At 38.6% G+C, this 13,684-nt stretch overlaps 1 protein-coding gene across 24 annotated transcripts in view; it reads left to right on the top strand.

The window, feature by feature from the left end:
- Positions 1–13,684, top strand: part of NRXN1 (neurexin 1) — a 1,137,515-nt gene that overhangs the window by 863,114 nt on the left and 260,717 nt on the right. The gene's annotated exons all lie outside the window — the stretch shown is intronic.

The raw sequence follows: 13,684 nt of genomic DNA, 5'->3' as shown, positions 1-13,684 counted from the left end.
CAATAGAAACATAATTACAGCAATTCTAGGAACTAAACCGAGGAGGTAGAGCTCCAGAGTCCATGCCCTTAAATACCATTCCATTCTGGCTCTCCTTATGGAGAAGAAATGAGTTGTTAGTGACATAAAATATATGCCATAAACAGATGACAGTAAGAGAACAGATGCTTTTAATTTACATCTTACTATTTTTCAACATGTATTTCTAAGAGATTTCTGGACAAAGCAACTCCATGGATGGACCAGCTGATAAGGCCACCCTCCTTCAATAGATTTCCTTTTGACTTGACCTGCAACCTTTCACAACATTCATTCTCCTCCAAGGCCACACTATCTGGGCAGGCCTGAGATAAACATGAGGAATAGTATCATGTGATAAAGAGGAGAGGCAACCTGCAAAGGGATAAAGTGCATGGCTTTTAGGACCAGCCTGCCTTGATACAAGTCCTGGCTCAGCCACTTACTAGGTACAAGACCTTGGCTAATTACTTGATCTCTGTATGCCTTAGTTCCGTTGTTTATAAAATGTAGGAGATATATATAAATACACGTACAACACACTCACACACACACACATATATGATTGTTAGGAGAATTAAATGAGTTAATATAATACTTGTAAAAAATTAAGACAAATATCAGGCATATTCTAAGTGCTGTATAAGCGTTAAATTGAAGGAAGGGAGGGAGGAAGGAAGGAAGAGAGGGAAGGAGGGAGGGAGAGACACTGAATGTTCTGGGGATCCAAATGGAAGGAGAAAGTTTTTAAGATCCTGAATTTTGAAATGTTTTCTGATTTAAATGAAAGTCACCATGATGACAGTAGAGTGGGTCCCTCTTAAATTTCTTAGTGATATTATTTGCCGAAGATCAATTTTATTGGATATATATGTGGGGACGGGGAAGAGAGAGAGAGAAACATACATATATATGTTTCATTTGCCCCTGCTTTATTCTCTGTTCTTTTATTTTTCACGGGGTAAATAATAGTTTTTCTGAAAATATTTTTATGTGTTAGATGACATTTTTTAAAGTAAGTCAGTATTAGATATAAAATATTTTTGTCAATGATTAATAGAGAGTAGACCCAATGAACTATGGATCCTTAGTCCTTTTTTTTTTTTTTTTTGGCCTGAAAGTAGCTGTTTCTATTTCGTAGAGTCCTTAAAATTATTATTTAAAAATGAGTAATCTAATTATAATATTTTATATATGCTTTTTGGAAATAACTTTAATTTGAGAAAGTGATGAGATAAAGGTTGGGATAAAACTATATTCAAGTCTTTAACATTTGTTTGATGATGAATTAAAGAGCCTGTGTGGAATATTAGCTAAGGTACATTTAAAAAGTAATTATTATCCAAAGAAGCTTCCTGTACCATTTTAGTTAAGAATTCATTCTTATGACCCAGTTATAAAATGTTGTACAGGGCTTCCCTGGTGGCGCAGTGGTTGAGAGTCCGCCTGCCGATGCAGGGGATACGGGTTCGTGCCCCGGTCTGGGAAGATCCCACATGCCGCGGAGCGGCTGGGCCCGTGAGCCATGGCCGCTGAGCCTGCGCATACGGAGCCTGTGCTCTGCAACGGGAGTGGCCACAACAGTGAGAGGCCCGCATACCGCAAAAAAAAAATAGAAAATAAAAAAAAAATAAAATGTTGTACATAGAAACATATCCAGTATAAGTGCTGACACAAACTTAATTACATCAGTGTGAATGTACTTGCTATAATTTTTATCTAAAGAGTTAGACTCTGTTGTTCCAATAGCACTTGCTTAAAGCACAGCCAATGTCTGCCTACGGCAGCTCTCCACCATGACACTTCTGATGGAAACCATGCTTTGGAAAGTTTGTAAATGCAAACCCACCTTTAGTCTAAATCCATCAAGCCAGTTCCTTTAAACAAAAGTTTCTCAACCTGTTCTTCAGATAAACAAAGGTGTAAAAGTCATCAGCAGAGTAATGCCAGGAAATAAATATTTATGTATCCATGTGAGAAGGTAAAAAAGTTTAGGCCTCACTTATGGATGGTCAGTATTTCTCTAATCTAGCTTTCTGCTACTAAAAAGGCAAGCCATTGAATTATTTTACCAATGGGGCAAATGAGGCCTAGAGAAGGTAACTATTTGCCTATGTAATGAGACCAATATGAAGCTGAATGAGCTTCGGCAACTATACATCTGTTCCCTCTTAAGAGAATGCATGTTCTATTTTTAAAAAAGAGCTGATTCGGGGCTTCCCTGGTGGCGCAGTGGTTGAGAGTCCGCCTGCCGATGCAGCAGACACGGGTTCATGCCCCTGTCCCGGAAGATCCCACATGCCACGGAGCAGCTGGGCCCGCGAGCCATGGCCGCGGAGCCTGTGTGTCCGGAGCCTGTGCTCCGCAACGGGAGAGGCCACAGCAGTGAGAGGCCCGCGTACAGCAAAAAAAAAAAAAAAAAAAAAAAAAAGAGCTGATTCGCTATCCATGGTTCTGAACCAATGGAAAGACCGTGTTCATATATTCGCAAGAGTTTATTGAGTACCTGTAGTAGTCCAGGCAAGGAGTAAGGGACAAAACAATAAATAAGGCTATATTTTTTCTTTGCCTCAGAGGAACTGAAAGCGTAGTGTTTCAAAATTTGATTTGTCAGTCAACTGCAATACAGAGCACTTAAAAACAAACAAAAATAAACAAAAAAAAAACTTAGCTCCATGTTTTCTCTTTCTTTCCTTTAGTAGTTAGTATCATGCATTTATGTCATATACATGTAGAAAGGAAAAGAAATTTGTGTCTTCTCCTCAGCTCTTTGAGTACTTTAGAGCTCTTTTCACTGTTAAAGGAGAATGCTTTTTTAAAGTAAATTATTTTAATTATAAATACTAAATACTCCTTAAAGAAAATTGGGAATATATACAAGAATGAAAGAAAGCCCCTAATGAGTTTACACACAAACACAAATATTATAAATAATACTACTTTGAACATCTGTGAGTAGAAAACATTTTTCTGTTTAAGATAATTACTCTAGGACATATTCTTCCATATGATTACAATGACTGGATCAATGATTACTGGTAGTTACAAGACTTTTTAAAAGGAGTATATGCATTTGCAGGAATCCCAGCAAGATGTGGGTGTCTGCTTCGAAGGCTGTCACCAGAATTTGGCTATTATCATATAAAAATTGAGCTTTGATAATTGATAATAATTGCTTGAAAATGAAAATAATAAAAACTTGATTATGCACAAATAATGGGATACAGTACTTAATTTTAGAATCATGGTGTTAAAAAGCAAAATGATCATCTGTAGGTAGTGTAAGAAAGGGGAAGGGGGAGCAATAGGTTGCTTGGGTCTGCCTGGATGTCTACCTCTAGGTTAAGTGCCCTTAAGCATTAAGCAGGAGCTGCTTTTTATTTTTCATTATCCATTCTTTTCTTCCTTAAGAGCTCTTGTGGAAACTGTAAAGAGTGTTCCAATATACAGCATGTAAAAGGGACAACCATTTAAAAATGTAATCTATAGTTAAGGGACTGCTATTATTGGGGTCGTAGATTGGTAATGTGTTATAATGAGGTACTCTGTAATAAGCTTTACTGAATTCACAAAAGCTCCTGTTCTGATTAATACCTTTGTGCGTGTTACCGTAGAGTCAATATCACATTCAGAAAATAGCAGCTAACCCTAGAGGAGGGAAGGGGAAGAAATGATCTCCCAAGTTCAGTGAGTCTAATTTGCTTGTTTGCATATAATATTCATAAAATCATCCCCCATTTTTGATGAAAAACTCACCTCAGGGCATAAGGACAAAAGGATAACAGGTAATTAAAATTAATGAAACAGGGCTTCCCTGGTGGTGCAGTGGTTGAGAGTCCGCCTGCCAATGCTAGGGGACACGGGTTCGTGCCCCGGTCCGGGAAGATCCCACATGCCGCGGAGCAGCTGGGTCCGTGAGCCATGGCCACTGAGCCTGCACGTCTGGAGCCTGTGCTCCACAGTGGGAGAGGCCACAACAGTGAGAGGCCCACATACAGCAAAAAAAAAAAAAAAAAAAAAAAAAAAATTAATGAAACAAAAGCAGTAATTATGTACACAGTTGATCAAAAAATCACTTCAGGTGGTCCCAGAATTTATTTATCTTCTTTCTCTGTGGCTAGTGCACTGATGTGACTAGACAGGTTAGGAATCTTCACCTACTCACATCTACTGCCTTCTCCCTGGGAGGTGTGTTGAATTAGAGAATGGTTCCACCTTTTTGTGAAGAATGCAGTTTGATATTACTGAAATATTTTCTGAGGTATTTCCTATTAATTCCTAAAGCCACTGTTCTCCAGTGGTCATCCTGAAGGACTTTTCTGGCTAGGCCAACAATGAGGTTGGTTCCTTTGAACTGAGAGGCCTGGGAATACAGTCTTCAGTATTTTTTTTGTTTTCATTATGAACATAAAATGTTCTCAAATATTCTCTCTTATTTCTCTACAAAGAGCACATTCTCTGAAATGAAATCAGGGAGAAATTTATACATGGCTTCCTCCTTGGATCTTCCATAATTCCAAGAACTACTGCCTGATCCCAGCTACTGTCTTCTGCAGCTACAAGCTAACATGGTTCTTAAAGCCATTTACATGGAAGACCTCCAAAGTAAATCATTGCTGAATCTTGCAATAATACTTTATAGCATACTTTTTATAGCAAGGATACAGTGAGATGTTTTACCTTATAGATGGTAAAACCATCTATCTACAGATGGCTTTTTTTTCCTTTTGTCCCACTTCTAGCCAGTGAACCAGCAAAAGGGTTTACTGATGCAGTGGGCCATTTATAATCCAAATTCCATAGCACACTTCGGATGTATTCCCTTCGATCCCTATTTGGTGTTATATAAGTTCCCAAAAGAGAGTAGAATGTTCTTTCCAACCTCATGTAACTTCTGTTTTGTGGGCAACATGTCTCAAATTATATGCAGTATTGTAGAACAAAAGTAGCATGAAATCATTGGCAAGAAGTTACTTTTAATGAAGATGGCATTTATCATGGACTGTCCTCCCTACAGCCTGTGAGACACCAAGGAAAAATTCTAAGCCTACCCAAATTTAAAGTTATCCTAGGCAGAACATCGGCTAGGCCAGATTGAGCAGGCTGTGTTGAAGAGGTTTCTTCATTCAGTGCCATCCAGCCAATCTGTTCCTGGCATCATCAAAGATACTCAGGATAGCTGGCCAAGTTGTTCTTAGAATTGAAGCTCATATAGTTGATATTAGAATGTAACTTAGCTCACTTAATTTTTCTCAGAACTTTAAACTCAAAATGTTCCTTCTCTTCCCCTCATCTGAAATACATTAGGGATCAGAGATTGTTTAAATCGAAGGGACTATATGTATCTTCTAGCCAAGCCCCCAATTTTACATATGTAAAAGGTGAGCCATGGAGAGATTATGAGACTTTTCTAAAATTCAAGGTAGGCTAGGAACAAATCAATGAAGACTTTCTCTTGAGGCTTGTACTCTGTTTCTCTGCTCCATGCTGCCTCATTTCCTTCCTTTTTTCCAGCAGGCATTTATTTAATGCTGGTGTGGCTGTGTGGGGAGGTGTGGGTATGTGAGAGAGAGACAGAGAGAGAGACAGAGAGAGAGAGGTGGAGAGAGATTCTTATTATCTTATGTTTAAGGTCATTATATTTCCAGGCCATTATATGCTATCATTACAGGATATCTCTATAACATAATTACATGTGTTCAGTTAAGTTTTGGTCTAGATAGGGGTTTTTGATGGAGATGACTTTGCCCCCAGGGGATGTTTGGCAATGTCTGAAAATATTTTTGGTTGTCACAGTTGGGTTGGGGGATGCTGCTGGCACATCAAGCATAGAGGCCAGGCATGCTGCTTAACAACCTAAAATTCATACGACAGCCCCCACACCAGAGAAGTATCTGTATCAAAATGTCAGTAGTGAAGAGGTTGAGAAGCTCTGATCCAAAATATGGAACTGTTGGAAATCTTTCTAATTTGCCTAAAAGGTGGTATACTTGTAAATTTTTGAATTTTCTTGACCACGGAAGCATTTGGTCTGTAAATTTGGTCCAGAGCCAAAACATATATGTCACCACAATGCATTCGGCCGGAGAAGATATATCAAAGGTTTTGTTTGTTTGTTTTAACAGCTCATGAGGTGGAAGAAGAAAACCTTTTTATCTTTTATTCATGGCCTAAGGAGGTCAGTGATTATCTTAGTTCTGGCTGCCATAACAAAATACCATAGACTAGGTGGCTTGAACAATTGTTATTTTCTCACAGTTCTTGAAGCTACAAGTCTAAGATCAAGGTGTTTGTATGGTCAGTTTCTGGTGAGAGCTCTTTTCCTGACTTATAGGTAACCACCTTCTTACTCATTCCTCACATGGCAGGGAAAGAGATAGAGACAGAGAGAGAGAGAGACTGAGAGACAGAGTGGGAGCATGTGAGTGTCAGGCTCTCTGGTCTTTTCTTGTAAGGACACTAATCCCATCATGAAAGCCCTGATCTCAGGTGGCCTCGGCCTGCAGCAGCTTGAAGTAGATTTCAGTTCCCGGGCCAGAGATTGAAGTCAGGCTGCAGCAGTGAGAGCCCTGAATCCTAGCCACTAGATGACCAGTGGCCAGTGACAAGGCCTTGGCCTGTTGGCTTTGTATTGTAGAAATGAATTTCCACAAAGAGATGGAAAGTAGTGAAACAAGTAAAGTGTTTATTAGGAGGAAAAAGAGTACGTGTGAAGAGACACACATGGGCGGACTCAGAGAGAGAGTCGCACCTTTGTGGTAGTTTGAATCACTTATATGGGGTGTTTCTTCCATGTTTCCTTTGATCAATCATCTTGCTTTGCCTGGTTCTGAGTCCATATTTGGTTTATCTCAAGGTCCTCCCATGTGTGCACGCGCATCTCTCAGCCAAGATGGATTCTAGCAAAGAGGCCTATGGGTAGGTTGACATCACCTACTATGGGGCGGCACCCCCTCCCTTTTTGACCCCCAAGGAACCTTTCTCCGCATGTGTAGTCAGGAAGGTCTCTTTGACCTTGAGAATGAGAAATATGTGGTCTCTTTATCTCCTATCTGGACAGGACTCAGCTCCTCTCTGCCCCTGCCATTACTGTTATCTTAAAGTGTCCACCAGAGGCAAAGTCCAGCTATTTACCCTGTTCCTGTTGTTATTTCAATCTGGAAGTGTAAACAGGAGGCTGGCCGTTAATGTCTAACCTGGAGCCCATCCATCTCCTGCCTCAGCCCCACCCTCCTGACCTCATCTAAACCTAATTATCTCCCAAATGGCCCCGTCTCCAAATACCATCACATTGGAGGTTAGGGATTCACCATATGAATTTGGGGGAGGGACAAGTCAGCCCATAACATTCATACCAGTAATGATGCTAAAAGTTACAGCTTTCCCCTCCTTGTTTCCCCTGAGGAAAGACTCAGTTCTAAGTACCTAGTACAGTGCTCAGTGGACCAGGGATTCAGTAAATGCTTATTGACTGACTCCCTGCCTAAGAGTATTCATGAGCAGCTTCTTCCCTAAAAGACATGAGGATGACCTCTCTCCAGGAGGAAAAAATGTGCAAAATTGTCTGAAGCCCGTAATTTGAGAAGAAAATCAGAGGTAAAGTGAAGGGATGCTGAGAAAGGACACCTTGTCAGTGGAAAGATTTGTGTATTTACTGACTTCAGTTTTTTTTTTCTCCTCTCTCCTTAGTACTGTGTAAATTCTGAGTTGAGTGCTAAATGGTCTTGTTCTCAAATATATGAAATTAAGCCATTTTCTTGTTATAAATGAAGACATATATATGTTTATATATGTATTTTTGGCATGGGTGTGTATCCACATATATTCTTTCATCTATAATGACTAACTAAAACAAACTAAAAGTGGCAAAGTCCTAATGCTTAGATATTTGCATAATGCATCCTTCTTATGGCCGTGAATTTTATCGAAAGCATAGAGGAGAATTTCCATGGGGTGATGGTTTTTGGCTGTTAAACAGATTCCACCTGTTATTTGCAAAGCTAGGAGCACTAGAGGTATCCTAACTGTACCTTACTGTGGTGTGTAATTAGGAATATCCTCAATTATCTAAGCTACGGGGGGAAACAGCAATTAAAAACAAAACGAAAATATGTACTTTTCCATGGAAGAGGCTGAAAAATTGTAAATCAAAAGGATATTTTCAGAAGTAACCTGTTCATGGGAATTCCCTGACAGTCCAGTGGTTAGGCCTCTGGGCTTTCACTGTCAAGGGGCCCAGGTTCAATCCCTGGTCGAGGGGAACTAAGATCCTGCAAGCCGTGCAGTACGGCCAAAAAAAAAAAAAAAAAGTAACTTGTTCCTGCAGTGTCCTATCCAGCTGCAAATAATTAATCACTAGTGTACTTGAGAGCCAAAGGGAATATGAAGTGTCACAAGCAAAGGAAAACCAGATCTCTTCTTCTCGCGAATATAATCTACCAGCACTGGTAGTTCTAGAGTGCGTCTCTGTAGTAATGACCTTATGGTTTGTAGAGATTTAATGGTTGTTACCTATAATTTCTGTAGAATTATTGAGTCAGGAAGCATTGTGCTTTTGATTTGGAGGATTATGGTGTCTTGTTTCAGGAGGGTTCTGTATCAGGATGGGTGATGGACAGCCTTGCTGTGGATTTTGGGTTTTGGCTGCTGAGAAGCAGTGTAGTAGAACAGACACTGGAGCAGGAAGCCCACTCCGAGATGTTAGCCCTGGGCTCTGTCATTCATTGTTATGTAGCTCAGTGAGTCACTGATCTTTGAGCTTCAATTTCATGAAGTGTAATCTGAGGATAATAATCCATAGCCTACCTACATCACAGGCTTGTTGAGAAGTCCATGTTGGATAGTATATGTGAAAAAACAGGCGAACAATAGCATGTTACATCTGAGCTAACTATAGCATTATTATTTTAATGGTTATTATTATGATTTTTAAGTGATTATTATCTTAATGACCACTAAATTAGTTCTGTTTTTCTTCTGGATTTTTAAATATTTGGGCATTTTCTCTTCAGAGTTAAACTGGATAATCACAACAGCAAATATTTGTCATGTGCTTAAAAGTACCAGAGGTTTTTTTTTTTTTTTTCCTAAGAGTTTGACATATATTAACTTATTTAACCCTCCCAACAACACTATAAAGGAGGTAAAACTGTTCTTATCCATTTTATAGAGATGTTAAGACTATAATGAATGAAACACAGATAATAAGTCATAGAGTTAGGATTTAAAGCCGGATTCTTTTTCTTAAGCACTGTGCTCTGTGATGACAATAAGATATGAATGTCATATGTATAGTGGCAGGTGAATCAGAATTTAAAATACAGCATGCCACCCACATCCTTACTTGGTTTTTAATAGCAATTCTGAAGTCATCTCTGTAGTAGTATTAATCATAATAATAAACATGTTGAATAAGATGCCAATGCTTTATTTACATGGATCTTTTATCCTTTGCAATAGATCTTGTGTAAGTACTCATTATTATTGTTCTTATTTTAAATTGAGGAAACCGGTGCTCAAAGAGGGAAATAACTAGACCAGACTCACATAGTAGTTAATGGTTGAACTGGGTCTGATAGAGACTGTCTGGTTCTAGAACCTTTATTCCTAATTGCTACATTATGTTGCCTCTTTAAAAGAAATTTTTTTAACACCTTGTCACATTCCTTCTACTTGTATAATACTAAACAGGTTTTCTGAGGCAACAAAGTTGTATTCTAATCACAATGGCCAATTTAGGGCAAAACTCTATCTTATGTATGAATTGTTGATATAAATCAATTGTGGTTTTTGTTTATTTTCACATAAGAGGATTGATATATTCTTTTAGGGAGGCCTTGTGGTAGTATCCATCATCTGAAGAAAGACAGTCAGTGCATATGCACGTTAATCTGACAGATGGTCAGAGTTTAGAGCTCAGATCTAACTTCTGCACTGCCCATAATAAATAAACCATATTGGAAGGTTTGAGTGTACAGAGGGAACACAGGGAATTGATTTAGGACAACCTGCTAGATGACGTTATTTTACATTAATGTATCGACCAAATTTTAAAAGTCATGCCCTTCATAAAATGGCCTAAGGATGTGTATATGAAAATTAAAGTATTAATGCAGACACATAAAACATAAAGCAGCAGCAGTATAAAACACACAGCAGGGAAGTCCTTTGGGGTATGCTAACATAAAAATGGACTTGTTATGCATGTAGGTACACACTACGTCCTAATGACTTTCCAATAATTTGCATGCCAAATGATTATCACAAAAATACTCACTATGTCATTGGTTCAGGATTTTAAACTGGGTCTTTGTGGGCTCAAGGTCATTGCCTTATTCTAAAGCCAGTTTTGGCTACTGTATTCAATCTGCAACAGCCTGGTAGGAATCTTAGATACAATTATGTCCTCATTATTTGGCTGATTGACTGAAAAGTTACACTTTCCTCATTCTAGCTCTGCATTACCATGGAAAAGGCCTAGTATATTTTGAACTAAAAGCAATGACAGTTAATTGGAATGAAATCTTTCCATTATCAGGCTTGGTGAAAGTTTCTTAGTGACTTGCCCATTGTGTTTATTTGTTTATACTCCATCTTGTCTGAGATGGGTTTTATATGTTCCCTTATGAGTTGTTGCTGCTGAATTCTGAATTCAGAATCAGTATTCTGAGGTAGTGATGATCCAGGTAGCACAGGTACATTCCCAAGTGTCTGTCTTGATTGGTTCTCTCATGGACTAGGAAATAAAATTCTACTGGCAAGGACATGACTGTAGGGTAATGGGGAATTGTAGATTGTTATGTGTGTGTTTATACAAACCCTGCCTGTGAAGAAGATAAGTAATTCCTTTAGAATTGAAGGCTAAAATGAATGAGTTATGGGGAAATGGGGTTTTCTGAGAGCCAGATGTCCACAGACAACCCAGTCCAGAATCGACAGTTTTAGTGGTTATGTTTCTACTTTAGTTTTGTTTTCTTGTTTGTTGTATGTCTGTGTTTTTGGTTTTGGAGGTGGATCAGGCCAGATAGGGCAAAGGGGTAAATACCTCTGTTCTAGAAACTGGTTCATCTCCATCTTACACACACTGACTTCAGGACTTTTGCCCAGTCCCAGATTCCAAGAAGAAAATCAGGTTAGGGAGTCTTTCAAGAACCTCTCTGTATCTTTGTTGGGCTCATTCATTTGTTTGCATGTAACTTCCTTTGTTTTTGCTTTTATTTTCTACTTAAAATCAGTACTAAAAATTAGACTAGGAGAATAATGAGAGTCCAAATATACTTGGATATTTTAAAATTAGGGAATTACAATAACCCAATATCACCAAACTATTACTAATAATTATTCTTAATAAGTTTTTTTTAATTTATTTATTTTATGTATTTATTCTTGGCTGCATTGGGTCTTCATTGCTGCACGCGGGCTTTCTCTAGTTGTGGCGAGCGGGGACTACTCTTCGTTGCGGTGCGTAGGCTTCTCATTGCGGTGGTTTCTCTTGTTGTGGAGCATGGGCTCTAGGCACGTGGGCTTCAGTAGTTGTGGCACATGGGCTCAGTAGTTGTGGCTTGCGGGCTCTAGAGCACAGGCTCAGTAGTTTGGGTGCACGGGCTTTGTTGCTCCGCGGCATGTTGGATCTTCCCGGACCAGGGATCAAACCCGTGTCCCCTGCAATGGCAGGCAGATTCTTAACCACTGCACCACCAAGGAAGCCATATTCTTAATAAGTTTAAAATATTTCATAAGGCATTATTGCCTCGTCTATAATAAGCTCAAGAAAAATTCTTTCAGTCCTGTGGGAGCAATCTCATCCTCTAGTATTGAGAAAGAAATACTAAGCTCTTTTCTGGTAGTTGCATAGACATTTGTATGAGAGTGGATTGAGCAGAGAAAGCCATGCCTGTTCATCTGCTTTTAATAACTTTCTGCGGGCTCCTCTTCAGAACAACCCTGTGTACATTTAAGGTTTTATTCTCAGACAAGCAAAATGGATTTTCAGGCTGTCAGAGCCCAGAAAGATAAATCTAGAGTCAGAAGGGGATATCACTTATTTATTTCCTGTCTCTCAGGTGGGTGTGTCAGAAACCCTAGCAAGATAACCTATGAAGATAACCAGTAAACCCAAGAATGAGGGTGCTATGACTATTCCTTTGATCATGCTTCCAATATGGAATCATCCCTTATTGGAGACCCTAGGTTATTGAATTTATTCTTCCTGCTGTCTAGCTAGAGTTGATTTTTACATTCCTTGTTCTTTTTTGCCTGATCTTGGAAAATTATCTCCTTGCTTCCAGTCTGTTTTTCAGAATCACCCTCAAACACCTAATGAATGGTATCAAAATGACCCAGCTGAGTGATAATTTAACCCCTCTCTACCATTATCAGAAACCTTTGCTGATCACCATGTTCCCATATATTTATAATACCTATAATATATAATACCTATAAATATATAATATATTTATATTATAATATAATAACAGTTTTTTTTCAAGCAGTGGGTTGTATCCCATTAAACATGTATTTAGAGGGTCCTACTAGTTTCCTAAACAAACACACAAATGAAGTAGACTACAATAAATATAAAATAGAAAAATATGAGTACATAGTAAGGTTAGTTATTTTTTCTTGAAACTTTTTATCCAATTTTAATATCATTCATATACATATAAATGTTTAGTGTGTATATATATGTATAATATATATACATGTGAAGAATGTGCATGTAATAAACATATACATATAAATGTACTAGATTATCAAGTAAAATGTATTTCTTTCTATGGGTCATGTTAAAAACACTTGGGCTTCTTTATTGTAGGATAAAGTCCAAGTACTCGGTCTGATCCTAAGACTATCATGATCCACTCCTTCTTTACCTCTCCAACACCATTTCTCTAGTTTAGATCCTATCTCCTAGCCGTATCAAACTGTTTAATGCACAATATGAAGGTTTTTTTTTTTTACCTCTTTGATTTTACTTACGCTGTCCCCTCTGCTATGAATTTCATTCTCTTTCTTCATGTACTCATCCATGTAATTTCTATTTAACATTTTTGCTTAGCTCAGATACAAACCCCCTCAAGAAGCTTCCCTGAAATTCCCATTTCCCAGTGTGGAGCAATGTGCCCCTTTCTTGATTTCATGAGCCCCTTGTCACAACTAAAATATAGTACAGTGATTAAGGGAGTGGGCTCCTTGGAGCCAAATTGCCTTGTTTCTTGAATCCTGACTCTTTTACTGCTATCTGTGTGACTTTCAGCAAGTTACTTAGATTTTATGTGTGTCTTAGTTTCCTAATTTGAAAAATTAAAATAATAATAGTATCAACCCCACAGAATGGTTAATTAAATGAGTTAATGTTTGATAGGTACACAGCCTAGAGAACTTGATCAACAAATATAAACTAGTATTATATTATAGTAGTATGTTTGCTTCTGCCTCTAATGAACATTCTCCATGTGAAAATTCTTTTTCTGTTTGAAGGTACCTCTGGCAAACAGTATTTCTGTCTGCTCTTATCTGGATGCCTTAAGGTCGTGAACTTTTTTTTTTTTTGCGGTACGCCGGCCTCTCACTGTTGTGGCCTCTCCCATTGCGGAGCACAGGCTCCGGACGCGCAGGCTCAGCGGCCATGGCTCACAGGCCCAGCCGCTCCGCGGCATGTGGGATC

Source organism: Mesoplodon densirostris, chromosome 14, assembly GCF_025265405.1.
Source record: "Mesoplodon densirostris isolate mMesDen1 chromosome 14, mMesDen1 primary haplotype, whole genome shotgun sequence".
Classification (NCBI taxonomy): domain Eukaryota; kingdom Metazoa; phylum Chordata; class Mammalia; order Artiodactyla; family Ziphiidae; genus Mesoplodon; species Mesoplodon densirostris.
The sequence above is the reverse complement of the archived record's forward strand: the minus strand, read 5'-3'. Positions and strand labels throughout refer to the sequence as shown.